The sequence below is a fragment of the Oncorhynchus nerka genome, linkage group LG13 (genome assembly GCF_034236695.1).
Source record: "Oncorhynchus nerka isolate Pitt River linkage group LG13, Oner_Uvic_2.0, whole genome shotgun sequence".
NCBI lineage: Eukaryota > Metazoa > Chordata > Actinopteri > Salmoniformes > Salmonidae > Oncorhynchus > Oncorhynchus nerka.
The window spans coordinates 33,171,792-33,177,791 of NC_088408.1; positions in this window are offsets into that span (position 1 = coordinate 33,171,792).

Consider the following 6,000-nt stretch of genomic DNA (forward strand, 5'->3'; position numbering starts at 1 on the left):
TTGAACGATACTTTGATCTTAGAGTATTTTAAACCTAATGAGTTTATATGTTTCTACTTTGAAAGTCATCTGTTTACGTAAATTCACATGGGAATTCTCCCGTTAGATCTTCAGTAACTCAGAGGCCTATTTTGGATTGTCAGATTGTCATCCTCATGAATACTGCATCTGACAACTTGTTCTTACCGTATGTCGGTATTCAGGTAGAATATACAATACAGCCAGCAAATGACTAGCCTATTGGTTATTTTGTATCCAGGCGTGTGGGTGCAGTGGCCTGGTGCTGTTACAGCTGTGAGTGAGCACGCTAGATGTATTATTTTCCTTACATCTCCATCAGGGTGGCAGGCAGGCCGTCGGTTGAGTGTCCTCCCCTAGGACATGGCTGTGTCACCCAGACACCTGCCATCCGTCTGGCCTTGTCCTGTCTTTTCATGTCCAACCCTCTCTGATGAACGGCTACCACAGACAGATCAGGACGGCAGGACGTGCTGCTGGAGCCAGCCTCTGAATATTAAGCACAGCCCAGAGATTTCTCCTGGCCCTAAAGATAGCCTACCTACTCTCTATTGTTCTCTTACAGACATTTACAGTTGTCGTTGGTTTAAGGGTGAGGCACGTATAGTAAATAAACATTTTGATTTGTTTGAAAAAGGAGGAGTGGCCATCCCTATAATGCCACAATCACCCACTTCACACTGTGTACTGAGTGGCTATTGTGAAATGTTATAGAGCAAGAGCAAAATTAGTTATGGGTTTAGAGGGCGTGCTGTAGCATGCCACTAAGGATATAGTTACTGTACATTACAGCTCTTGGATGTCATTGATCATAACCTATTGCTGAGAAAACATAGCTGTTATGGATTTGCATCCTCTGCCATATTATGGGCAGCCGGCTAGGGACATTACTGTTTTCTGTTTTTACAAATGACCTTCCACTGCTCTTGAATAAAGCCTGTGTCTATGTACGCTGACGACTCAACAGTATACACATTGGCTGCAACATTAAAATAAATAACTGAGAAATGTAACATAGAGCTCCAGTCAGTTTCAGAATGGGTAACTAGCTGGTGCTAAACATCTCTAAAACTAAAAGCATCATTTGTGGGACAAATCACTCAATCTATTATTGAATAATGTGGTTATTGAGCAAGTTGAGGAGACTAAACTGCTTGGTGTAACCCTAGATAGCAAGCTGTCATGGTCAAAACATATAGACTCAATGGTTGCTAAAATGGGAAGAGGTCTGTCCATGATAGGGCGTTGCTCTGCCTTCTTGACATTTCAGTCGACCAGACAGGCCCACATTTTTTATCACCCGGACTACTGCCCAGCTGTGTGGTCATGTGCAGCAAAGAAGGACATAGATAAATTGCAGATGGACCAGAACAAAGAATTTATCGCACTTAGATGTACATGGGAAAGCGTCAGTAACATGCATGCCAGTCTCTCCTTTCTCAAAGTTGAGGAGAGATTGACTGCATCACTATTGGTCTTTGTGCGAGGTATTGATGTGTTGAAGGTACCGAACTGTCTGTTCAACCAGTTGGCACACAGTTCGGACACTCTTCGGTACAACACAAGACATGCAACCAGAGGTCTCGTCACAGTCCCCAGATCCAGAACAAAGGCTGGGAAACACACAGTATTAAATAAAGCCATGACGACATGGAACTCTCTGCCACCCCAGGCAACTCAAGCTAGCAATAAAATCAGTTTAAAAAAACGGATAAAAGACCAACTTACTGCACAAAGGGGACACAGCCATTTGACATATATTGTATTGTAATTTGCGCTGTACTATGTATTAGACCTAGATATTGTGTGTATGTACTGATATGTCGGCTATGTGTGACGTTTTAAATTGATGCATTTCAGTCCTTGACTAATATTGTTCTGTAATATGTATTATGTCATGTTTTGTGTGGACCCCAGGAAGAATAGCTGATGCTTTTGCAGTGGCTAATGGGGATCCTAATAAACACCCACAATGACAGGAAATAATCTCTTTATGTTTTTGCTGTGCTGTGTATGCACTGTATTGTGTATGATCAATGCATTATTTTTTTATTGAAGTGCCATCTTGGCCAGGTCGTAAATGATCAATGGGACTTTTCTGGATAAAGCAAATGCATGCTAGATATAAATGATGACTCGTCAAGCCGTGCGGTTTGTTCAACGTGCAGTTAACAAGCTGTCTAAAAGCGGTCTTATTTTGCCAAATGATTTACTTCTCTCATTTCAAATTGGTCATTTGGAATCACTAGGATGTAGTACTAGCATAATGGAAGACTGCAATGTGTCGTTAAGATTGAACTCACAGGTTCCAAGGAAGTAGTGAGTGTTTGGTTTGGGGGGTACCCTCATAGTGTGTGTGCCTGTTTTCCTGGAGAGGAATCTGTTTGGAGGAGGAAATAGTTGTCCATTTTTTGGTGTCAGGAAAAAAATGTATCAATTAAAACCATAATGTTCTCTCTCATGTCCATGTTTCCAGGATCGGGAAGGTTCATCTGAGCACTTGACAGGAAAAACTGGTGACGTTAACAAGCTCTGATGATATCCCTCAGACGGAAACCCACTTGCATGGGAAATCATTTAATGTAAATTATTTTTACGTAAAATTTGGGCAGCAGGTAGCCTACTGTTGGACCAGTAACTGAAAGGTTGCTAGATTGAATCCCTGAGCTGACAAGGTAAAAAATCTGCTGTTCTGCCCCTGAACAAGGCAGTTAACCCACTGTTCCTAGGCCGTCATTGTAAATTAGAATTTGTTCTTAACTGGCTTGCCTAGTTAAATAAAGGTTAAATAATTCAAATGTACTCTACCTATGCATGATGGCTTGACAAAAAATGATATAGAGGAAGGTGTGTGCCAGGAACATTGGAATATGAACCAAAATTTGTGTTTACCAGAAAATTGTATTCTGTAAATGTCAATGACAGGATTATATACACAGTAAGCATAAAGCAGTGTAGTGCACACAACAACCCATATGTCCCACATAAAGGCTGGTTAGACTCTACCCTAAGTAAAAGTCAGCACTGACCTAGAATATAATCTATGAATGTAGATGCTTTTATTTTTGTATTTTCTTTGAGTCGAGTAGTCATTTTCATTATTATTATTTTTTTTAAATGAACAAATATCCGCAAACAAAAGAGGAATAGTCGCATGCAAACAAGCATACATACAAATGATTTAAATTGCCAGGAATCCTAAACAAAGAGATCATATTCATTAATAATACAACAAGTTTTAATTGCCTTTTTTCCCCTTCATTTTAGTTAAAGTAGTGCCATGTTGTTTAAATTCATTAATAAAATGAAAAAAGTTATGTTTTGAATTAGACCATTTGCATTTGTGAATATGAAACTTACCTAGTATTATAAGCTGTTGAAATAAATATACTAACGACTCTAGGCTAAGCGGCTTCAAGAACATTCATTGTGGTCATAGATATATACTGCCACCTGTAGGTAAAACATAGTAGTACAGCTGTGTTGAAAGCCTGTTGAAATGTGAACTGCATGCATGTAGACGGATGACTGTTCTGCATTAGTCGGCACCTCACATGTATTTAGTTTTATCCACTTACTTTACACTTTATGATTTTCATTTCATGAGACTTCGTCAAGCGTTTTAAATCATTTTTGCATCACTCCTAACTAGATTATAATCCCCCAAAATGACTGCAGTTTAATTACACATTTAAACAATACATCCTCAATGTTGCTGTTCAAAACAGCCCAAGGCAAGACAATGTCTCAAGAGAAAAATCCCTCCCATGTCCCTGATAAGATAACAGCCACTGTACTTACATGAACAGTCCTATTATATGTGCAGTATTAATTCAGTCGGATTCTGGTTGGGATAAACTCTCTTTTTTACAAAATAGGGAGGTGTTTTTATTGTCCAGGCTGGGTTTGGCTGCCTGCCGGATGGATGAAGTTCACTCTCTCTCTCTGGCCCCGAGATCCAGGCAAAGTAGCTTGGGGACTGGAGCCACATATGGTCGGCATGGGAACTCATAAACAGAACCAGATGTGAAGCAGATAACAACAGTCTCAGAGTCAGACTAATATTATTGTTTACTGTAATCTCACATTGGTGGTGATATGAGAGCCCAACGAAATTGATAAGCAATCAATATATGTAGACTAAGAGAGCAGTTTTGGGGGAATTATTGTCAAATCTGCAACATGTCCTAAAAATGATTTTAACATGAAATGTATTTCATGGAGACACGGTTACACCACGTTTGCCGGCTTCTGTTTCCTAAAAATGTGGTCCCCTGCGTATGATTACGGCAGATAGATCATATCTTTGGTTCTACATGTACTTCCTCAGATCCTGGCTAATTTATATGGTCCATATCAGCTATCCAATGTTTCCCATATAGGATACTGTATGTTCCTCTGTAAATATGTTTTCATTTTTTAACATATTTTTTTCACCTTTATATAACCAGGTAGGCAAGTTCTCATTTACAATTGCGACCTGGCCAAGATAATACAATAGACAAATAAGTATATATACAATGTGAGCAAATGAGGTGAGTTAAGGGAGGTAAAGGCAATAACTAGGCCATGGTGGTGAAGTAAATACAATATAGCAAGTAAAACACTGGAATGGTAGATTTGCAGTGGAAGAATGCAAAGTAGAAATAAAAATAATGGGGTGCAAAGGAGCAAAATATAAATAAATAAATAAATACAGTCGGGGAAGAGGTAGTTGTTTGGGCTAAATTATAGGACTATGTACAGGTGCAGTAATATGTGAGCTGCTCTGATAGCTGGTGCTCAAAGTTAGTGAGGGAGGTGGCGGGCAGGTGCAGGCAGCGATCGGTTGAAGAGCATGCATTTTGTTTTACTTGTATTTAAGAGCAGTTGGAGGCCACGGAAGGAGAGTTGTATGGCATTGAAGCTCGTCTGGAGGGTTGTTAACACAGTGTCCACAGAAGGGCCAGAAGTATACAGAATGGTGTCATCTGCGTAGAGGTGGATCAGAGACTCACCAGCAGCAAGAGCAACATCATTGATGTACACAGAGAAGAGAGTCGGCCCAAGAATTGAACCCTGTGGCACCCCATAGAGACTGCCAGAGGCCCGGACAACAGGCCCTCCGATTTGACACACTGAACTCTATCAGAGAAGCAGTTGGTGAACCAGGCGAGGCAATCATTTGAGAAACCAAGGCTATCTAGTCTGCTGATGATGATGTGGTGATTGACAGAGTCGAAAGCTTTGGCCAGGTCAATGAATATGGCTGCACAGTATTGTTTCTTATCGATGGCAGTTAAGATATTGTTTAGGACCTTGAGCGTGGCTGAGGTGCACCCATGTGACCAGCTCTGAAACCAGATTGCATAGCGGAGAAGGTGCGTTGGGATTCGAAATGGTCGGTAATCTGTTTGTTGACTTGGCTTTCGAAGACCTTAGAAAGGCAGGGTAGGATAGATATAGGTCTGTAGCAGTTTGGGTCAAGAGTGTCCCCCACTTTGAAGAGGGGGATGACCGCAGCTGCTTTCCAATCTTTGGGAATCTCAGACTACACGAAAGAGAGTTTGAACAGGCTAGTAATAGGGGTTGCAACAATTTCAGCAGATAATTTTAGAAAGAAAGGGTCCAGATTGTCTAGCCCAGCTGATTTGTAGGGGTCCAGATTTTGCAGCTCTTTCAGAACATCAGCTGACTGGATTTGGGAGAAGGAGAAATGGGGAAGGCTTGGGCTAGTTGCTGTGGTGGGTACAGTGCAGTTGACCAGGGTAGCCAGGTGGAAAGCATGGCCAGCCGTAGAAAAATACTTATTCAAATTCTCAATTATAGTGAATTTATCGGTGGTGACAATGATACCTATCCTCAGTGCAGTGGGCAGCTGGGAGGAGGTGTTCTTATTCTCCATGGACTTTAGAGTGTCACAGAACTTTTTTGAGTTAGTGTTGCAGGAAGCAAATTTCTGTTTGAAAAAGCTAGCCTTGGCTTTTCTAACTGCCTGTGTAT